The sequence below is a fragment of the Lutra lutra genome, chromosome 10 (assembly GCF_902655055.1).
Source record: "Lutra lutra chromosome 10, mLutLut1.2, whole genome shotgun sequence".
Taxonomy (NCBI): domain Eukaryota; kingdom Metazoa; phylum Chordata; class Mammalia; order Carnivora; family Mustelidae; genus Lutra; species Lutra lutra.
The window spans coordinates 80836548-80858550 of NC_062287.1; the positions used below are offsets into that span (position 1 = coordinate 80836548).

Here is a 22003-nt window from a genome sequence, read left to right on the forward strand (position 1 = left end):
TGTAGGAATGTTAGTGATGACAAACCAACCAAATTTTTGTTCCAGTACCAATGCTTACTGCATTAGGGCGAGTTTCCACATCCTTTAATAGTGCTTGGAATAGTGATGGTGAGAGTTCCCTGAGATTTTTACATGAGATTGACCCTGAAATAAGAAACTTTTAAGAAAGTCGTTCTCAGGATTGTGAAAACCAGGAAAATATACTCATATTTTAGGAAAAGCAATTTAAAATAAATTTTATTAATGATGATCCATTTTAATGATTAATAAAATCTTTACATTAAGGTCATCCCTCATTGCTTCTCAACTGTTACCCACCTACGATTATTTCCAAAAACTCATGCACGGGAAACATTTCATGTAGGAGTATCTCCTTTATGAAGTTCCATTTGTGACTACTCTGAACAAGCAGAAGAACACAACTCTCAATGCAAGAGAACTGGCCAAGGAATGGGCAGGAGGACAGTCATTTTCATAAAAAAGGAAGGAAGATTTAGGACTTTGGGATTTCTACGTGATGACTTTTACCTAGAGAAACAGTTTTCCATCTGGGCTTTGCAGATGTATCAAGCAGAGTGTCAAGGCGCCTTTTGCAAGGGACAAAACTGATCAAGGTCAAAGGGGCAGGACCCTGATGCTCCCACCTGTACTTCAACTAGAACAGCCCTGCTTATTTTTGTTTTACATACTCAAGTTCCATATATGATTTTGTTAGGGGTCAGAAGTTGGGAGCATGGCTCTAAGTCTGGTGTAGGAGAAGGAAAGTGGGACCTATTCCCCCTTCTTGATCCACTTCCTGATTTTTCTGAAATTCACAGAACTACATGAAAATTTGCTTCCTTGTTATATATCAAGAGGTTAAACATTCCTTTCAGAGTTGACAGTGCCAAACTGCTCATGGTTACACTGGCATATTTACAAGACCCATGAACACCACATACAGACTCCTACTTCTACCACACATTTGAGCAAAAACATCTCCTGACTTCACCATGAACGGAGATCCTACGGATTAAAAAGCGGTTTTTAGTAAACTCTAAAGACATGCATTACTAAACTTATACATGTTACTGACTAATCTTTAAAGGCAAGATAGTATTCACTAAAATGACTTTTCCATCTTTTCCTTACTCAGCATAATCATGAAACCAGCTTCCAGGAAATGGAAGCACTCTCACAATTTAAATTTATATACATACAGCATTTATAAACACTGTCAAATGAAAGACACATTCCTGAATACAAAGAGGCCCAAGCATGTTCTCGTATGTAAGGGAAAAAATCCATCATCAAGTCAGTGGAAATGAACCAGCATCTTTGGTTCAGAAGTTCTACTGTAGCTTTTTCCAGCATCTAGCACAAAGAGCTTCTCAGGAAATATCTTCTAGAAGCAAAATGTTTAAGGCAACGTCTAACAAGCATTTTTTGTTGTTGTTGTTATCTGAATATGAAATGACACCTGAAAATCAAGGGATAAGAAGGATCAACTCTTAAAAGAGAAATAAGTTATTTTAAATGTCACAGCCCATCGCTGAAAATATAGTATGGACAGGAAGTTGAGAATTTGCTCAACAGATTTTTTTCCTTCTAAAGACCAGACCTCTTTTGAAGTGAGTATATGAAGAGGTAATGGAAGCCTTATATGGGAAAATCAATGGAGTTCCCTAACAGGTAGCACCGAAAGATGAATGGATCCATACAGGGAAAAGAAACCCCATGTAGCCTAGTGCCTGGTACCCACTGGGCACTCAATTTATGCTTGGTGGATTCATGAGTACTGTAATCATCCCCTGTGTATAACACTCTTACTATTTTAAAAGAAAAGCTTTGAAACAGGAGAAAAGATACATGTAGCAACACAAAATATGTGATGTCCTAAATGGGATGTAAATAGTAAACTGATAAGCTGACAATATGAATACTTGAAAGCAGTCTGAGAGATTGATCATAAAGAATAAATATTCATGAGTACTGGAGTGGGCTGTACACCCCACACTCTCAATGTGCATTTTAATGACACACCCATGTGGATTAATCTCCAACCATTCTACTCAAGAGCAAAGTAAGTTATAAAAAAGAAATTTACGTTGAAACTTGATGGGTTGGGAAAGGGGTCCATTTCTTTGACACTTTATATTTAAAAAGAGAAACTGTGGAACAAACTGTCATATCTGAAGATCTCATGGTTCCCAGAAGGGGAAGGTGAACATTGAGGTTTTTTCAGTTCAGCCCCTGAACTCTCTAGAAAATCTAATGTCGAAAGTTAATTTCTTAAGCAATTTGGGCATCTGAATCTGACCAGGCCTCTTTTTAGAAACATTCTGGCTAGTTTGATCCAAAGGAAAAAAGAACTACTTTTGAGAATCCTGGTGAAAGTATGGGAAAAGTAAAAGTGCAGCACTTTGCAAAACAAAACAAAACAAAACAAAAAAAACAGGAAGCATCTCCTGATACTCAATTCAGGAAGCTGCAAAAGTAGAGGATTAAAAAACAAAGGTATGGGGCCCCTGGGTGGCTCAGTGGGTTAAAGCCTCTGCCTTTGGCTCAGGTCATGATCTCAGGGTCCTGGGATGGAGCCCCACATCAGACTCTCTGCTCAGCAGGGAGCCTGCTTCCTTCTCTCTCTCTCTCTCTCTCTCTCTGCCTGCCTCTCTGCCTACTTGTGATGTCTGTCAAGTAAATAAATTTAAAAAAAAAAAATCTTTAAAAAAAACACAAAGATATGTGATTGTCATTATTGGAATTGCATGTTAACTAAAAATAGGGAGGACACGTCAGGATATGATCAATGTGTATGAAAAACTTAGGAGGACAAAGGTACTTCAGATCCCATATACCTAGCTCCAGCCTCCCACATTAGCATGCACCCTTTCTGTAAGGTTTGTAATCTCTGCTTAGTTTGCAATCATCTACAACAGGAATGGGCCATATCCTAAAAAAGCCTCTTTTTTTGTTAGATTATAAATCACCCCCCAATGAAGTGCTTTGTATGCAGTAAGCATTCAATATTTGCTCAAATTAAATGGAACTTAAAATACTTCTAGACACTCCATATGGTTACCTACATTTGTATCACTGGTCCTAGATCTGCTCTCTGGGGTGACACAAAACGAACCTACTCCCTCCTCCACATGTGAAGACTGTCCTGTAAATAAGGATGTCAAAAACATTATCACACAGGCTGCCACTAATCCCTCAGCCATGGCGGCCATTAGCAGTCAGAACATTCTTTCTCTTTGAGCCTGGACAGCTTCAGAATTCTTAAGCCAGCATTCCAGGTAGCTAGAATCATGTGATGGGGGTTGCTAAGAGAGACCAAAAAAAAAAAAAAAAAAAAAAACCAAAAAAACAAAAAACCCCAAAAAAACCCCAAAAAACCCCCAAAACAAAACCCAAAACCCCAACCCATTTGCCAGTCCAGCCTAAGTTTTTCTGTCCCCAGCCACCCCTACCAAATTCCCTCAACCATTCCTCACATGCAATGATTTCAAATGCCCTGTGCCTCTGTGTCACCAAGATTTCAGCAGATGAAAGAAATTTCAGTTCCTTGAAGATAGTATCCTATTTGGTCTATCTAAAAAGTGGAGGAGAATTATTAGCTTCCCCATTTGAGGGTTATGCTTCTACTAGTGCAGACCAAAATTTTCAGTAGCTATGTGCACTGCCCGTAGTAACACCACCGGCTCACAATGAACCTGTGATTATTTAAAACACCTAGGATTCCTTTGTGTAGTCTGGTAAGTCATCCCCCCCAAACCTTTTCCCAACTCCCTATTCTATCCTGTATTTATACAATTGATTTTAACCAAATCATACTATTTTACATCTAAGTAAATGTAAATGATCCAGATTCTATGAATCAACAGAATGTCTCCTGGCTTTACGTTTCAATACGATAAACATATCATCTGCGCCTTTAGATACACTATCAGCCAACATGTTAATGCTAGATGTACTTTCCCAGTGTTGGCATAAGAGACAGCACCTTTGACAGTTTGGTCTAGGAATGAGGCCTGGGACTCTGCCCAGCATCCCTTCCAGCGGCGTGAAGCGAACTGCTTGACCTTCAGATTCTGGATGATGTAAAAGAAATTTATCTGTTTTAAAAACACTTCCCATAACTCAAGAAATAAACAAACATGTGAGAAGATAGAGAAACTTGTTTCAGTTTGGGCACAGTTTCAGTTTTCAAAAACACAGGAAGGCAGAAAGAACATCAGAAAATGCAGCAAATGCTGATGCTAGCAGCTCGCAAACCAAGGCGAATTAGACTCAATCACATGTGGCAAAAATTGTGAGTTTCCTTCTTCCTTCTTCTCTCTTTTTCAAGTGTTCCCCCTCCCCCGAAAGTTTTCCGCACCTATGTATGACACAAAATACAGACAATATAATGACTTTCTTTGGTTATCTGCTTACCAGAAAAAATGGGCACTAACTTAACATTTACTTTTAAGACACACACACACACTCTTCCACTCCCTGTAGCACTGCAGCTGACATCCAAAACTTTGAAAACGATGAAATGAAAATCCACCAGGAAGTGTAGAGCTGCTACTGCATAAATCAACACTAACATTTCCTATGTTCCAAAATGATTAATTTTATAAAAGAATAAAACTGTGCATAAGAAATTTCAGAACTAAGTCAACTACAGGACATCAACAACCAGTACCAGTAACAAAGTAGCACTACACTCAAGTTCTTCCAGCTTCTGCTTCTCTGCCAGCAAAACACTTTTCTGCAATTATGAAGTTTCTTCATTGTCTACATTGCTGGACAACAGACTCTGAAGCAACTATTAATCCATCTATTTGTTCATTCAACAGTATTTGTCCAAGTGTCTCTTTTGCTACCAGCACTGTTTTGGATGCTACTGTGGGAGCATGCAAAAATGAATTAAACACAGATGTTTGTCATCAAAGAATTTTAAGCTAATTTGTAATTATTGGTGCCTTGGCTTCCCTACTATCTTTTGGTGCTGGCTCATTTGTCTATCTTTATCTATGCTAAGGCTGAGGCAGCCCTTATAATTTCCTTCTCCTTGTCTATTTTTCCCCTCTTACTTTTTTGGTGTTTAAAGTCATGCTACATATATGACCCTTTATTTTATTCTTAATCCTCCTCAAATCATTAAAGTTAAAATTGGATCTCAGATGAAAGACTTCTTAAGGTCTCTCTACTCAATTTATTTGGTGTTATTGTATCTCAGAAAGAGCAGTGAACTGCCTGTAGCAAGTGAAAAAAATCAGAACCTTTGTACTCAATGTTTCAATATACATAATCGAAAATAATAAACGTTAAAAAAAAAAAAAAAGGCCAGCTTTTATTCCTGGCAGGCTAATCCACATTTGGCTACTATACTAACATGCAAAAATGACTTCGTGTATGCATTGGGCTGTGGATCTGCCAGTTTTAAAATCTCATCTACAATCCCAAATGCATAGTAAACCTCCACGCTCCACCAACCCCCACAGTCACCAAATCCGAATAGGGTAGCAAGCAAATCCTAGTGGCTAGCCTATAATATAACTATAGCCTGAAGAGAAAGGGTTCATATGGCAAATGAGCCATTTGGCTTGGTAAAGCTGGTGACTTTGTTCTCTAGGTGGCACTATTACTTCAACTTTTGATGACTTCCTTAAATTTCTTGAAAATGCCGCTTTATTTTTTTTTTTAATTTCCATTGTATAAATCTTAATTTTACACACGCTAGTTGTAATTAAATGACAGGCTGTCTTCTAGCTTTATTTTAATAAGCCAGTTTGAAGTTAAGTGATTTCTTATCATAAAATTTTACATTTCCTAGTTATAGTGTCTTAGAATTAAGGCATCTTCCTTTGCCCGCCCACCTCCCTCTACATATGCAGAGGCATGTCAAAAACACAGAAGGTGGTCATAAAGCTTCAGTCAGACCAAAGGAATCAAGATGAAAGCACATTTAAGAGCTACTAGGTTCTGTGAGCTTTCAAAATCAGGACATTACTACCATGACAACCAATGAAAAGTTCTTTCAAGTGAACCTTTGGGGAAAACTGCATAATGTTCTTTACTCTCTGGGATCTTTGGAAATAAACTTGTGCTATATTATGGTTGTCACTGAAGCTTGTAAATTTACTCTGTTTCCAACTTGTCACTCTCCTGGTCCGGCACCTGCCCCTTCCAATTCATTTAAAGGAACCCATCCTCAAACTCCAGACCATGTGCAAATGAGACATCAGGACAATGAACCACTTCTTAGCATCCAGCATATTTGGTCAGATTTGTTTCTCCAAGAGCCTACAAGTCCCAGAGTCTGAACCTGAATTTGAGTATCTGCATTTAAATGAAAGCTTCCCTACTTATCTGATCACATTCTCCTGTCTTTATACTGAAACAAGAATACCTTTCTGTTCCACTTAGGGAACACACACATTTACCATCCTTTACTGCCCCCCCCCAAGTTTTTCAAAATCAATATATTAGCGAGCTTCATTGTTTCATGTCTGCCATCAAGAATGATCCCATATATTTAATAACTGGGTCCATCACTTATTCTAAGGGTTTAGTATAAGTGTTCTGGAAAGCCAGAGATGCGTTTAAGTGTAAAATTATTTAGGACTCAACAATTCTATGCTTCAGTGGAAGTTTAAGGGGACTTTGAGGACACATATGCCTGAGCTTAAAAACACCAAAGCCTTTTCTGTTTCCTAGGGTTAAACCCCATATACAAACGACATACGGATTTCATTTGCCAACATCATTTATTGCTTAACATTACTCCATACTAAACAGAGTAAATGGATGCAGAGAGTAACCAGTAAGTTTGGTTATTCACTTTTGAAGCCCATCTGGGTATGTTATTCATCCTAGTAAAGAAAATTTATCACAACGCAACTTAATGTGATTCTTGTTCAAATGATTTCTTCCTCCACCGAACAGCCAGCATTTACCTAGAATTCCCCTGAATTCTCTCCTCCATTCCTCTTTAAAATGCAATTCACAGTTTGAGATTACAGAGCCTGCCAGTGGCTGAATGGCTGCTCCAGACGGCTGAGAGTCCTTCAATTAAGCAGCAATTTTGCAATTAGTGGAAACTGAGTGCTCCATAACAATCGTTTGAAAACAAGTTGAGAAAAGTTAGCAATTACCCTATTAAAGGGACATATTCACTCGCATTTGGCTGAGCTGGCCCCCTCACACAAATTGCAATCATCCATACAGGGAGATGGCAGATGAAAATTATGTTTCAACCATTAAAATAAATTCGCTATTATCGACATCAAAATGGGAGTGCCCTTCATTTTAAAAGATCTTCAGAGTTTAGCTCTCATACAATTTCCATGCTCTCTGTTTTAATTCACGAAACTGAATTCTCTCCACTCTGGGACCCGCCTCCTAGATCTCAAAATGTTAATGAACTGCATGCATGTGACCTTTCTATTGTGTACATCTTCAATATTCTTGAAGCTTAGTAGAAGAGTAAGTCCATGATTGAGACCCAAAGCTGCTGGCTGTTAAATTCCGTAAGTTCACTACCTTGATGTAGAATACAGAGCTGTGTGCTCTGTTTGAAGTGGGGGGGGGGGGGGGAGTGGTAAGGGATACTTACAGAAAGTTTAAACACAAATGTAAAAACATGTAACAGAGCTTTTTGCTATTATCAGGAGGGCGTGCCCCGTTTGCAGTGTGTTCTGAGCTACAAATTAGAGCTATTTATGTTTCAAAGAAAGAGATTATCACTCATCTGCATTTTGACTACAGAAAAGTGAGATTCCAGGAAGAAAGGAATAGTTTACATTCTAATGGTATCCCTATTAAACAGGAAACCAAAGGACTTTACTCCAGGATTTTATAAATTTGCATTTACAAGATGCACCCCCCCCCCCTTGTAAATCACAATGAACCAGCAATATTCCAGCACTTCCCCACCACACTTTGGCCATTATGAGCATTAGACAATTAATTCACTTAGTATAAATGAAGCATTTGCTTCATTTTCTCAGTTCCTCTTGTTCGAAAGTAAAAGTTACACTTAATGAGAAGACATCCTAAAACAGATTTCCATAATGCTTTATTCTGAAAGTTGACCTACTTTATACCTTAAATGACCTTGAATATCACCTTAAAATAAACATGATTTCCAGTTACTAATTCAGTTCTGAATGGGCTATGAATGGCTCCAAATGTATGTGAAAAATTACGTTGTTATTTTGCTTTTTAAAAAATGTGATGTCTAAGTGTGTATGCAGTGTTCTAATGCTTCAAAACATGTACGTAAGTCTTGTTTATCTAAAAATCATTTCTTTCTGCTTACATCATTTATAAATAGAATACGTTCTGTAATAACTTAAAATAGCCCTACCTACATAACAATTCTCCTATCAAAATACTTATTAACAGTCCGTATTTACCAACATTTATCATATATTGCAAAATAATGTAGAAAAAAAAAGAACGATTTTATGGCCCTGGAATTCCAGCAATGGTGACCAACGTGTTTTAAATTCCAGTAAAAGTTATGGTTACATTTCAACAAGTGTCTCTTTCCCTTTCTCTTACCTCTGCTGCTAGTCCAGAGGTAAACTCATAAAAGAAAAATCTTAAACAAGATGTTTGCAGAATAAGGGAACAGGAGGAGTTAGTGAGTGTTTTAAAGGGGTGCTGGTCCCAGGGCCAAGACTTGGCAATCTCTCCGTGCAATGTGGGATGTGATCAACACGGAGCACTACGTGCCACCATAATCTCAGAAACTCCAACTTAAAAATGATAATGTTTTGCAGGAGGTAAACACTGAGGATTCCCACGTTCAGACAAAATAAATCTGTAATTATACCTCAATAAATAAAAATGTTTTTTAAAAGTATATAATTTTAAGACCAAGATGGCTTTTGACCTTATAATAAACACATATACAAATAAATTTTTGTATAAAAATAAAGAGGTATTTTCCAAGAAGTAGAGCCAGTCTGAAGCTCTTATTTAACAGCATAACACATTTTATATGCAGTTCTAAAACAAAAACGTTCTCAATTAGACATTGGTTTGCTTTAAGAAATCACTATACTAGGAGAATTAATAAACACTCAAATATGATTTCCTTTGCTTCTGGCCAAGAACATTCCTGCATTCCTGTCAAAAAATGTTCACTGGCTATTACTGACATTGAGGAGTAAGTGTAAGATACCTGAAGAATCCAAAAATAAGATCCAGGGAGCCCTAACACACCACCAATCGTAGTCCATCATAACTCCCCCCGGGAAGAGAAAAACTTTTTGCACTGGAGCCAAAGAGGAGCAACGGGTCAACTACATCCGAGTCAAGTGTCAGAAGCATCATTCAACAAGTCCCTCCTACCAGCTCCCGAAGGGATCCCGAAAAGTCATCCTTTAACCACTTCCCCACCCCCAGCCTCCCGGGCCCCAGAAGCTGCTCTGGGTAGCTTGGCCGGCAGAGGGCACCCTCTACCTTCCCTAGCACCAAGCTCCCTGCCCCCTCCTCCTCGCCCCCCAACCCGGGTCCCCCTCCACCCCGCTCCACCCCCAACACACAAACGCAGCATCTTTCCACCGTGACTTCAGTTCATTCTAGCAACCCCAAGACTTTTCTCCCCTGGGGGTGCCCCCTGAGTGCAATTTCCATTCTCAGCCCGTCGGGCGTAAAGCCCCCAACGCTCAGCTCTTTCTTTCCCGGCACGGCTCACCCATTCCTTCTTCCCGGCTTTGCATCCCCAGAGACCCACCCGAGTCAAGACAGCCCATCCTGCTCCCGAAAGTCAAAACTTGTAATTCCCTGGTAGGTGTTCCCAGGGAGGGGCGCGGGATGGAGAGAAGTGTGGGCGCAGCCAGCCCTGGGGTCCTGCAGCCCCTTTCGGGTCCGAGCTGCAGAAGTGTCTCAAGTTTTCCGAGATACACTGCACTGGACCTGTGTTAAGTCCGCTTTGGTCTCAACTCCTGAGGCGCAGGTGACGGTGTGCAGCACGGTTGGAGCCCCGGGGGCGGTGGTGTGGGCTGACGGAGCAAGGGACCCCCTAAAATCTGCGCGGGGACCGCCCAGCCCATAGAAAAGATTCATACCCCAGCTCCGACACAGTCACCGCAGTCAGGGCCCCCGACAGCTGGCGTCCTAAATCTCTCTCACGACCACGGCTGTGCTAGGGGAGGGTTTCGGGGGATCCCCGGGGCGCCGTCTCCGCTCCCGCTGCGCAGCTCCGCGTCTCCTCTAGGCTTTTTCTCCCCCAACTTCAGGGCTGCCTAGGGTCCCTCTCCCTCGGGGGGTCCTGGCTGCCCTCTGGGCCGCGGGATGCCGAGGAGAAAGCTCCGCTAGAGCAACATCAAGTCCCCTTTCTCCTGGAGGGGAGGAAGGGAGTTCCAACCTCTTCCTACAACTTCGGGGTCTCCCAGCCAACTTTCCCCTGCGGACGGGCGGCTCCCGCGCCAAGCCCCACGCCTGCTACTTGCCTACCTCGGAGTCCACACAAAGCTCACGGGTCCCCGGACGTTGGAGTCACATCGTTATCTCGCTCCTGGCCCCTGCGCCCAGCCCGGATCCCCGTCGCGGAGCCGCTGGCCGCCGGCCCCACAGCAGCGGTGGCAACTGCAGTTCAAGTGTCTCATCAAAGCTTCCCGAAGAGGAAGCGGGGGGCGCGCCGGGCCGGCTCCTCGGCCCCGCCCGGGAGCCCGCGGCGCGACGGGGGGCGCGGGACAGCGAGCGGGCGGGTGCGCCCGGGCGCGGCGGCGGCGAGGACCGGGAGCTCCAGCCTGCGCCTAGAGCTCGGGTCAGACATTATTTAGCTCTTCGGTTGAGCTTCGATTGGTCAAACCGCGCCGCCCCCCGCCCCCCTCCCCCGGCTCGCCCGCGCCGCCGATACCCGTGCGGGGCGGCCGCTTAAAGGGAACGCCGCGCCTTTTCCTCGCTCCGGCTCAGCCCCTGGGACTCCTGGGGCTCCCCGGGTCCGCGCATCGCGCTCCGCCCGTCCCTGGGACCCCGCGACGTGGCCTCGCAAGCCCCGCGCCGGCCGGGGGTGGCTGGGCAGGACGTAAGCGCCGCACCCGCCGCCTCGAAGGGCAACCTACTCCCGGCCTGGGGGAACCCCGCATCCGCGCCCTTCGCGGAAACCCCGGCTGGGCGCGCTGGGGCAGGCAGGAGCTGGTGCAAATCCCGCGTCGCCGGGGTCTTGCTCCCCTCCCTGGGAACTCCCTCCACCCCATCCCAGCACCCAAGTTCTGCGGGAGAGGGCGTGCGTTAACCGGGCCACGAGACACACCTTCCCGCACCTTCCCGCACGACGGAGCTGCAAACGCGAGCACACAATGAAATCTCACGGAGCATGGGGGCTCTTGGTTTACTCCGCTGCCTTAAACACGCCGGCTTAAACAGAGTTCGCGCACTGACCTCTCCAGAGTTTGCCTAATAGGAATTCAATCAAGATAATAACGGCATTTTTTATTAATGAATGCCCCCAGATAACATTACACCAAGTTACTTGCTCCAGCCTGGAAGCCGAGGCAATGACAGACCTCACCAAAGCCAAACGCTTTCTAGCTGATCAAAGAGAGAAAAACGGAAAGAGAAAGAAAGAAAAGGAACCCACCTTTTCAGTCACTACTTGTCAAAGTAAACATCAAGGCAGCTGCTCTGGGGAAGACTTCGGCCCCAAAACTCCCAGACTCTATTTTTTTTTTTCTTTTTCTCACGTTCCCTTTCGTTAAAAAGAAGTCGGGGGTGCGAGTCTTTGGTGCCCGGTATGTACTCCTTCTGTTCCGCAGCAAAGAAGTTAAATTATTGATAGTGGAAATTGCATGGCGGAGGTAATACTCGCACCCCCTGAGCGAGGAGCTCCATTTGATCTCGGCAGGGGCAGGGAGATTTCATGCTAGCTCGCCAGGGGGAGCGGCAGCGCGAGCAACCCTCTCCGCGCTGAATGGGAAAGTGGGTGGGAGTCCACGAGAGGGCTCCACGGTGCCTTGACGTGCGGTGTCATATGATACCTCCGCTGCCTCGAAATAGACACTCTAGTGCACGAATTACCAGAATCAAAATTCAGTGCATTTAAAATGATACATCTTTTATTAGAAGAGTTCCGTTCCAGGGCATTGCATGGTTTTGCAGATGTTTTCCCTTCCCTCCCTGCAAACTTCCACACATAAACCAATCCTTTTAATAATGAACCTGGGCAGCAAAGATAAAGAGACTTCTGTTCTTACCTGTGTGTGTGTGTGTGTGTGTGTGTGTGTGTGTGTGTGTGTGTGTGTGTGTGTGTGTGTGTGTGTGTGTGTGTGTGTGTGGTGTGCGTGAGGGAGGAGGGGGGAGGGGGAGAAGCAGTTGGCTCAGTTAATCCTCCCCTTGCGCCCCTCCCCCACCCAGCGAAGAGCAGTCTGTAGAGTGCAGGTAGCCAAGACCCTCGGAGAGAACTTAAACAGCTAGGGTCGAGAGGACTATTTTCAATTTGCCATTGGACGGACACTGTCAACCGTCTACCTAGGTTCCTGTTTTGAAGCTGTATTTTCTTCCCATTAGTTCAACCGATTCGTACGCTACTGGGGAAAAACCTTAAAATACAGAATAAGGAACAAGAGGGCAGTACTTAATTTGTAGTCCTTGGACCTCCCGCAAGCATACAAATCATCTGTGTGCCTGCAAAACCCCAGATTTCTCCTCCTGAATTTGTGATTTAGTAGGGGTGGGGCCGGGTCTAGAAATTAACGTTTTAACAAGCACCTCGGGCAATTCGGATGCAGAAAATGAGGTCACACTCTGAGAAACGCTTTTTTAAGGGTGTCAGAGGAATCCCCTATCCAACCCCCCAAATTTGGTAGGCAGTTTTATGTGTATATGCAGTTTTCTCTTATCTCAGAGGGGTTTGATCCAATAATTGCTAAGACTCATTGCTGTAAGAATTTTCCTAAACATTCCAACATTAATTTGGGGAAAGGGAAAGATTTATAAACAGTTTCCTTTCTTGGACCCTCTTGTGGTTATCAAGAATGTGCTGGTGAACTGAGTATATAATATTATATCTAAGGGTTTACAGTCAACAAAATGTGTTCACTTATATTAGCTGTTTTAAAGCTTCCTAAGACTATGACAGAAACAATTACTTTATAAATGAAGACGTTGAGGCTCAATGCCATGAAATATTCTGCCCAAATTCACGCAGCTAAATGCCAGGGACAAAATTTCAATGAACTCAGGAACTCCAGCTAGAAATATCCCTGCTTCTCCCCACCTCAAAATAAACAAAGCTATCTGTTCTTTGGAAGTGTTATCAGAAGGATTTTGCAAATTGGTGCACTGAGTAGTCAAATTGTTCAAAAACATGCATATTCTTAAGAGTGTCAGACATGTAGCTTTGCACCTCTATCAACGTGACAGGACACATGACCAAAACAAACTATCCTACAGCACAGATGATGAGGTTTATTGTGGGATATTTAATGCATGTGAAATCTGCAGGCTAGCCAGAAGCAATAAAGGATAGTGGGCATGAAACTGGGCTTGGCCACCCAAGAGAACCTCTGCATTGATTCCCAGGGGTGTAGGCTGAATGCAGACACAATTTCTTTTAATACTGCAAAACAATTTAAGAGACTAGATTTACAAATTACACACACACACACACACACACACACACATCTTGTACTATATATAGTACTACAGGGAGCCTTACCTAAACTTTTTAAAATAACTTTATGCTAACTTCAAACCCATGCTTTCCAACTTTAAATTTTCTTGAAAATGAGTTATTTCCCAAGTTTTTAAGCTAATTATAATTCACTTTCTTCAGGAAAAATACCTACCAAATTAAAGTCAAGAATCTTCGCATTCTCAGTGCTGCTCAGTTAGAAGTTACGGCAAATCTTCTACCTGCTAAATCCACATTGCCACATCAGCATTTTTGCAGAAGTTTGAAAAAGTGTTCTCATTTCCGAGACTCTGATTGTGTCTACGGCCAATCTTTTTATTCTTACTCCCTTGACGTTGTACAAATAAATGTTTGTATCTCTACTTTCCAGTGTGTGGTGCAGTTTTACTGAGGAAAAGACAGAGTCAGAAATGGCAGGAATATTTAGAAATAAAAGAAGACAAAATGCCAATTCAGATAAACACTTTGATGAATCAGACCTCTTGACATTTCTGAGCATTTTGAAACTTTCTGGTTTGTGATTACAGTGTTACCAAAACAATAAAAGACCTGACTTAAATTACTTTATTTGTCTTAAAAGTACATCTTACATTCAAAAACAATGAAGCTATGATAAACTGAAGTTGTACTGGTGTGTTGCACGGAATTCTGAATAATTTTTTTAATTTGTTTAGTTCAGGTAGCATAAGGAGATAGTGCTGAAAGCCAAAGGTCAAACTTTTTACAAAATTATTTTCCTATTATGATCAAGAGTGATGCTGAGAATACAGAGCAAACATTTCTGATTCTCCTTAAAGATTAGTCTCTTTCATGTTTGATATGTTAAGAACAAAGTTCTAAAATTCATGATCTGAACATTTTTTCAATCACACAAAGGTGGAAAAACCTGACTGCTTGAAAAGAAAATATTCCCTATCTCACTTTTGGGGGGGCTTAAAAATTAATTTTAAATTAGTTAAAATATTTATTTTTGGTTATGGGTTAATTCTATTCTAACCCAATGTTCTAGAAGGACAAAGGTCAGGAAGAAATGTGAATTCCCATCTATTCTTGTCAGGAAACATAAGCTAATCCTCATTACCCAAGTGGGAACAGAGGCAGTAGACTCAGATTTGACACTGACATATTTTTTTCTATTAATAATTTTAATTGGCTGAGGTCAATTCTATTATCGTTATAAGCATTTTATGTTTAATTATGTTTACTTAAGTTTCCTAGTTACTTCTGCCTTCAATCCTCCTTGCAAAAAAAAGAAAAATAGTCATCTAGAATCAAATGAATTGACCTCAAAAACTGTTGAAAATCTTAGTAATTAGCATAGTGAAAATAATAAACAGAAAACTCTCCTGGTTAGCGTAGTGTCAGAGGTATTTTTAAAGTCATGCTGCATGACTTCAAAGGCCCAATCCAGCCTGAACTACGTTACTTCTAATCCTACAAATTATTGAATAAGGTCTGTCCTAAGAAAAATCTTAAAAGAGAAATAATATTCCTGTTTATTAAATGGTACTTTAATATGGGGTGTATTTCTTCTCTGTCAGTTTTTCTTGAACCATAAGAATAGCTTCTAAGGGGTGCCTGGGTGGTTCAGTGGGTTAAGTCTCTGCCTTCAGCTCAGGTCATGGTCCCAGGGTTCTGAGATGGAGCCCGGCATCTGGCTCTCTGCTCCTCAGGGAGCTTGCTTCCCCGTCTCTCTCTGCCTGCTTGTGATCTCTCTCTCTGTCAAGTAAATAAATAAAATCTTAAAAAAAAAATAGCTTTTAAGTCATAATCAAATGAGTCCAAATTGGCCAACACCTGTTACAGGAGAATTATGTAAGCAGGCATGACCATTAGTGGCAAACAAAAAAAACAAAAAAAAAAAAAAAAAGAAGGAGCAACAATATGAAAATGTTAGAAGGGCCAAGATTAGGAGAATAGAACAAGAAGGTCAAAAACCAATCCCATCTGGGAATAATATTTTGTTGGATCAAGAGAAACGGCACCGAAACCATTATAAAACAACTGAGACTAACCCCCAAACATATGAGAGTCATCAACTTGGAACCTTCAGAGTTACCAGATTTTCCCTGAGAACATTCAAAAATTAATAGTGAAGAATAAATTGTTTTACTCATTGTAATGTTTCTGTAAGCATGGTCAAAGGGCTGTGATTGTAGACTGAGACCAAAAGTTAGAACTGACAGTGATAGCTGCCTGTGGTATGTTGTTGGTTTTATTGGGAGAAGAATCATGAGAAGAATTAGCAAGTTTAAACCAGGGGGTTTCAGGACATTGAAACAAATTTTAAAAACAGATTACCTTATTTTTGAGACTTAACTATTTAGGCTGTTTGATGATGGCAGTGAGAGATTTTCTACTATTAAATTTCATATTCTTCATGGAGAAGTTAGAAACGTGCAAAAAGAGAATTTAGAAAAAGCCATTGAACTTCATAAAGCCGTATTAAAAACAAAATCACACTAGGAATTTGGCCCTTTTTATAAGATTCTGAATCTATACAGTGTCTATCTTGAATGGTCTCTGATGAAGGACCTGAGCAGGACGTGCAGTTGGCTCTCTTGTCTAAGTCCGCCATAGTAGGAATAAAATCCTCAAAGCTACACGTGTGGCAACTAGGGTTGGGCCTTACATTTGTCTAGCATACAGCATCATTGGAAACATCTGAAACTCTCCATTTTCTCAACTTCAGTTAATCTTCAGTTTACTACATTCATGTCATGGTTACATTCAATCAGTTGATGAAAACTTGCTGAATACCTACTGCCAAACATTGGTCTACATTTTGTTTTAAGATTCTATTTTTTAAATAATCTCTACAGCTAACGTAGGGCTTGAACTTGCAACCCTGAATTTAAGAGTCCCATGTTCCAGGAACAGAGTCAACCAGGCGCCTTAACTCTTTGGGCTATGTTAAAGGCAGATGAATAAAACATATTTCAGCTCTTTAGATACTCAAATTTTAGAACATAAGAATTGTCTTTTAATGCATTGGGTCATTTGTGAATTAAAGGTTGGAAATTATATTTGGTTTTGTTTTCCCTTGTCATGGGTTTGGTGTATAAGAAGATGACCTTCAAAATGCTGGCAGTGGTCAGAGATAGTAGTAACGAATAAGAAACTTGTTCCCAAAGCTGGAAGGGCACCTAGAATCTGGTTAGGGCCCATCATGATTGAACAGTGCCTTAGCTACCCTTAGTTAGCAGTGTTTTACAGAAGGTAGACAAAGGATAAGGGATCATGATATAAGCAGTGGTAGGAAGGAAATGAGGCACTATTCAGGCAAATAATTTTTCTAGGTGGTTAGGTAAAAAGAGATCCAGAAGGGATCTTAAGAGATTATCTCATCCTCCTCTCCACTCATAGGCTTATCATTTCAGACCAGTAAAGCAGATTCCACATTCTTCTTCTGAAGACCTTTTTAAGGACCCAGCAATTCTAGTGCTTGGAAGTTCCCACTTACAACACATTTTTGTTCTTGTTGCAATTTATATCTTATTTCATTTCATCCAACCTTAGTGAAGATGAAGAACAGCTGCTTACTAACCTCCTTGTGTTATTAAGTCACCACTCGGACTTTTCTCATAACAAGAAATCAGATCTCACAACCTTTCTTCATAAACTCCAACTTCCAATACATTAATCATTTCCCTTGGTCTACCCTGGACCTCCTCCAAGATCTCCATATTCTTCTGAAAATGTGGAGCCCCATACTAGACATGTGTGTGAAATTATCCAGGGCTCAGGAAACATGGGAGTCATGAATTATCTGAACACAGCTGTTGGGAAAAACTAAAGGGGAGATTCAATCAGATTGACAAATCCTTCCCTTGCAGCTTAGAGACAGAAGTGGTTTGTTCCATGAAAAGATGAGCCTTCATGTCAAAGCTGGATCTTCTATCCTTAGTTTTTAGATGAAGCACTTTGTAAAAGAAACAGATCTTAAACAGGATATTTAGCTTTTATTTCTTTTCTTCTCAATAAAATTGTTTAAGAGCAAGTGATTTTTCTGTAGTCCACATAATATCCTAAGTTGGGAACCTTTATCTGTTAAAAGTGGGATAGTGCTTATATATTCTCAAGTGTTTATTTCGATATAATTTCTCTCAGAAGGTAAGGACTACAAAACACTACACTACTTTTTAAGCTTCTACTTTCTCCTAATTTGAGAGCTTTCTCCTGTCTTTTTCATTTTTGTCTGCATATAAAGCCTACTTAGAATAGAGTAAAACTAAACTGAAGTCCATACAAAAGAATCAGGTTAACCTACATGATACCTAGAAGCAAGTTTAACTGATTATTTCACTTGTCATTTATATCTCTGTTATGATCTCACAACCCAGTGTGACCAAATATTTTGTGCCTTTTCATTCTTTATAGCCCAGATGAAGAACATAGGATCAGCAGAAATACCATTTCCACTACTCATGGTTGTCTCTGTAGGGTATGTTTAGGGCATTCAATGGTGACTACAAACTCAATCTAGTAGTCCCAAGAAGAAATTAGGCAGTCATGGAATGAAATCAACACTCTAAAAAGAAACTGAATAGGAGATGAGCACATTTATTTCCCCTTCATAATATAATTTTGAGAAGTTGTCAAGGGACTCTTTGACCAAAAGAAGACTATTAGGCTAGGAGTGTTTGCTCTAAGTAGGTACTTCTGGAACCTCTGTCTATCAATGTAGGGCACCAAGAGTGGTAAGTCTAGTTGGATCTAAGAAAGGGTGATGTTGATGCAGATGGATAGGACAAATATAATGTTTCATAAATGTTGAGGACAGAGAGATGGAACAGAATGGGGAATGAATGGGGGAAACACATTCCAATACCCCTAAATTGTTTTTTTTTTCTTTTTTGGTCAGTCATTGCTATATATACACTCAAAGAAAACTATTTTTTTCTGCTTGGACAGCGGTGATGATCTGGGAAAGGTGGGTGATGTGTGTGAGGTAGTGGGGTATGTGGTTAGATATCCAATTTTGGAAGTCAGACGTTGATTCCATGATACAAATTAAATATGTTTCTGGGATGCATATTCAGACCACAGTCAGTTTTCCTTGAGACAGCCTCTATGCCGAATTAGAAAAATGAAGACCCAACACATTAGTACCAAATTTCATGCCTCCCCCAAATGCAGTACAATGTTTAGGATTGAGGATCCTTTATTTCATAGACATGCTTTCCTGGAGTACTTGGGAAGAATGAGCCAATACTATTATATATTCTGACCTTTTTAATTTAAAAAAAGAAAAAGTTCCCAGGATAAATAACTGAAGTTAGCTTGCATTGCTCATTGCTTTATGTCTATACTGAATGCTAATTTGAATTACCATTCTCACATAATAAACATATTCTTATGGCATTACAACCAGATTGTGGATGTAGATCATCTTAGAACTACTTTGCAAGCCAAATTTCCATTGCCTTCCATTTTATCTGCACACAAAAACTAATTAAAGTGAGTAAAAATAAGTTGAATTCCATAAAAGAGAATCATGCTAACCTACATGATGCCAATTTGTCTCAAAAAATATATAGAAGTTTGACATATTCTTGACTATTTTCTTGGCTAATTAACATTTTTAATATTACTTTTTGTTATTGTATTTTTGATAACTCATATTGTTGTTATTTATTTATATAACTGCATTCTTCATTTTTAGGAAGAATTTATAAATATCTAATTTACCCATCAATTAATTGGTTTTTACAAAAGCACAACTTCAGAACAGTACTTAATAATAGAAATTAATCACAAAAGTGGAATGATGTGTATGGATGCCATATGAAGAACAAAGAAACAGCCTTAAAGAGTATTTCTTGGGGGCGCCTGGCTGGCTTAGTTAGTGGAGCTTGCGAATCTTGATCTTGGCATCATGAATTCAAGCCCAATGTTGGGTGTAGAGCTTACCCCTGCCTCGAAAAAAAGAAAAAGAGTACTTCTTTGAAAAATGATGTGGGTTGAAAAATATAAAGTTTAAATTAGCAAACATTCCCTAACATTTTTAAGACTAGGGGAATTTAAGAAGTATAATTAATATTATAATTCCCCTCTTATTTTTGATCATTTTAAGGGAAAAAAAATCATTTTTTTGTTTCGTTTTGTTTTCCTAGAGGGAGTGGGGAGAAAGCTACAAAAATTGTCACTGTAAACCAAACAAAACTGTTTTCAAATCTCAGATAAGAACTGAGAACCAAATGAAGTAACTGAAAACTCAGGGAATAATATAGGAATCAATGAAAATTTGAGGTTTCAATTCATCTTGTTTTAGCTAGTGTCTCAATAATTCTAAAGTAATGGTGGAGTGCTGAAGAAATTTAAAATATAACTAGTTTTGTCCCATCAATTTAAAGTTAACAAAATCTTTTTAGAATACTATCAATATCTTGTTAATTATGCTTCTATTTTAGTAATTAATATAAATTATATATAAATTTAAGCATTTGTTGTTTTATCTTTTTATTATTGGAAAATAGAAGAACATGTCACATGATATGATTTTAAGGCCATATAGTAGTCAAGGGAGTTTAGGTCCTAGGTTAAACTTCATCACTTTCTGGCCATATGACCTGGGCAAGTCACTCCACTAGCCCTCATGGATACTATAAGTTTCCTAGAAATGTTTGTTGAATAGGTTGAGAGATCTTCACTAGTGTGTACCCCAGTGGCCTGATCAATAAAACAAGGGCAGTGGGCTATAAACAGGCAGCACATTCAGACCTTAGCTCAGAAAGAACAAATGATTCAGGTGATTTCAATGCACTAGAGGTACCTATGAACTAAATCATCTTTAAGATACTTTTTCCCATCTACATTCAGACTCCTTTCAGGAATTGTCTACACTTGGTAAACTAAACTTGAAACTCATGTAATTCTTTCTCCTAAAGTTAGAGCCCTGAGCCAAGGTAAGAATTCGTACTCTTCTGTCTTTTAGAGCACGCAGTTCTGACAAGGATTTTGGTGGTCTTTTTCATACATTAAAATGTCTTTTAAGATCATCCTTTCCTGGTGGAAATGGCTTCTGAGCTCCAGGATGTACAAATATATTATGAGTTCAGACCATCCTTTCTTGCATAAATCAGAGGGGAGGCAGGACGATGTCTCCCCATCTTTGATTCCTTACGTAACTTTGGCAGCTCTGCAAACACCATTGACTCATGCTAAGACTTACTAGTATGCCTCCAGTTCCTCATTTAAAGCTACATCTTTCTCGGAGTTGCTTGTCAGGAGGACGATGGATGCATTTTATCAGGAGGATGCTCATGTACATGTATAACTCTCTTACCAGGACTACCTCCCAGCTTATTTCTAGAGCTGGTGTTCTGAATTCTGAGTTGGTGCAAAGACCCCAAGGACCCAGACACCAAGTTCTGCATCCTCCCGAATGAAATGTGACTTCCAGAGAAATCCCAAGTTTGGAGTGAAGCCTTTGGAAGAAGAACAGTGAATTGCACAAGGAAAGCCAATAAACATTTTAGTTGCTAACATGGGCTGTAAAGCCCTATAATTACATTCAAGATTGGGCTTGTCCATCCTTCTCTTCTCCATATCTGTAAACAATGTGTTAGCTTTGGAGGTTTGTCATCCACTGTGTTTTTGGAAAGGGTATGCCTCATCTCAGCATCTGCTGTGCTACAGCCACTAACAGTTCGAAAAGGCAAACTTATGAAATGGCTTCAAAACACACTAAGTCCTAATCTAAACAATTTATAACGTTTCTTACTCAGTAACTCAATAACTCTCAGAATCAGCTAACTTGAACTGCCCTGAACAAGTTGAGAAAGGACTTAGACATCATCTGTTAAAGTAAGTGGAAGGAAAAACAGGCAGGTGAAGAGTTCCAGATACTCATCTTTCTCTTCGGTGGCAATATACTTATTTCTGGAAATTCTCTTTCTTGTTAGTGTTTCAAACATGACGACAATTGTAATAAACAGCTAAGGGATTTACAGATTAGTATACTGAGTAAAAGAAAGGGCTTTGGGATGAGACTGACCTGAGTTTGAGTCAAGCTTTGTCACTTATTGGCTCTGCTAATTTAGGACAGTTAATTAATTAACTGATGCCTCAGTTTCCTTATCTTTAAAATGGGAATAATAATAATCTCTGCCTAGAAAGATTGTTGTGCGGATTCAATAACTGGAAGTATAGAATGCTCACCACAGTGAACTCAGTAACATTTGATTTTATTATTAATTTATTTGATCCCCACAAAACTCTAAGTATTATCACTGTCTCCTTTTGGTGATTGTGAAAATGGGGCTCCAGAAAAGATAGATGACAATGAGTGGTTTGAAAGTCTTTCATTAGTTAGCAGAGATTCATTAGAATTCTGGACTAGCACTTATGGCTACCAATTTTGAGATTCTCAGCCATCTC

The 22003-nt window shown here is 40.3% G+C and overlaps 1 protein-coding gene across 4 annotated transcripts in view; it reads right to left on the minus strand.

The window, feature by feature from the left end:
• The window catches only part of BDNF (brain derived neurotrophic factor), a 55915-nt gene that overhangs the window by 23701 nt on the left and 10211 nt on the right, over positions 1-22003 (minus strand). Inside the window, exon 1 of one of the 4 annotated variants that reach the window (XM_047693361.1) lies at positions 11570-11902. The exons of 2 other annotated variants lie outside the window; for them this stretch is intronic. The gene's annotated coding sequence lies outside the window, so the exon portion shown is untranslated. Of the gene's footprint in view, positions 1-10440; positions 10754-11569; positions 11903-22003 lie in introns of those variants that run through there. One more of the 4 variants, XM_047693360.1, reaches the window with a different exon arrangement.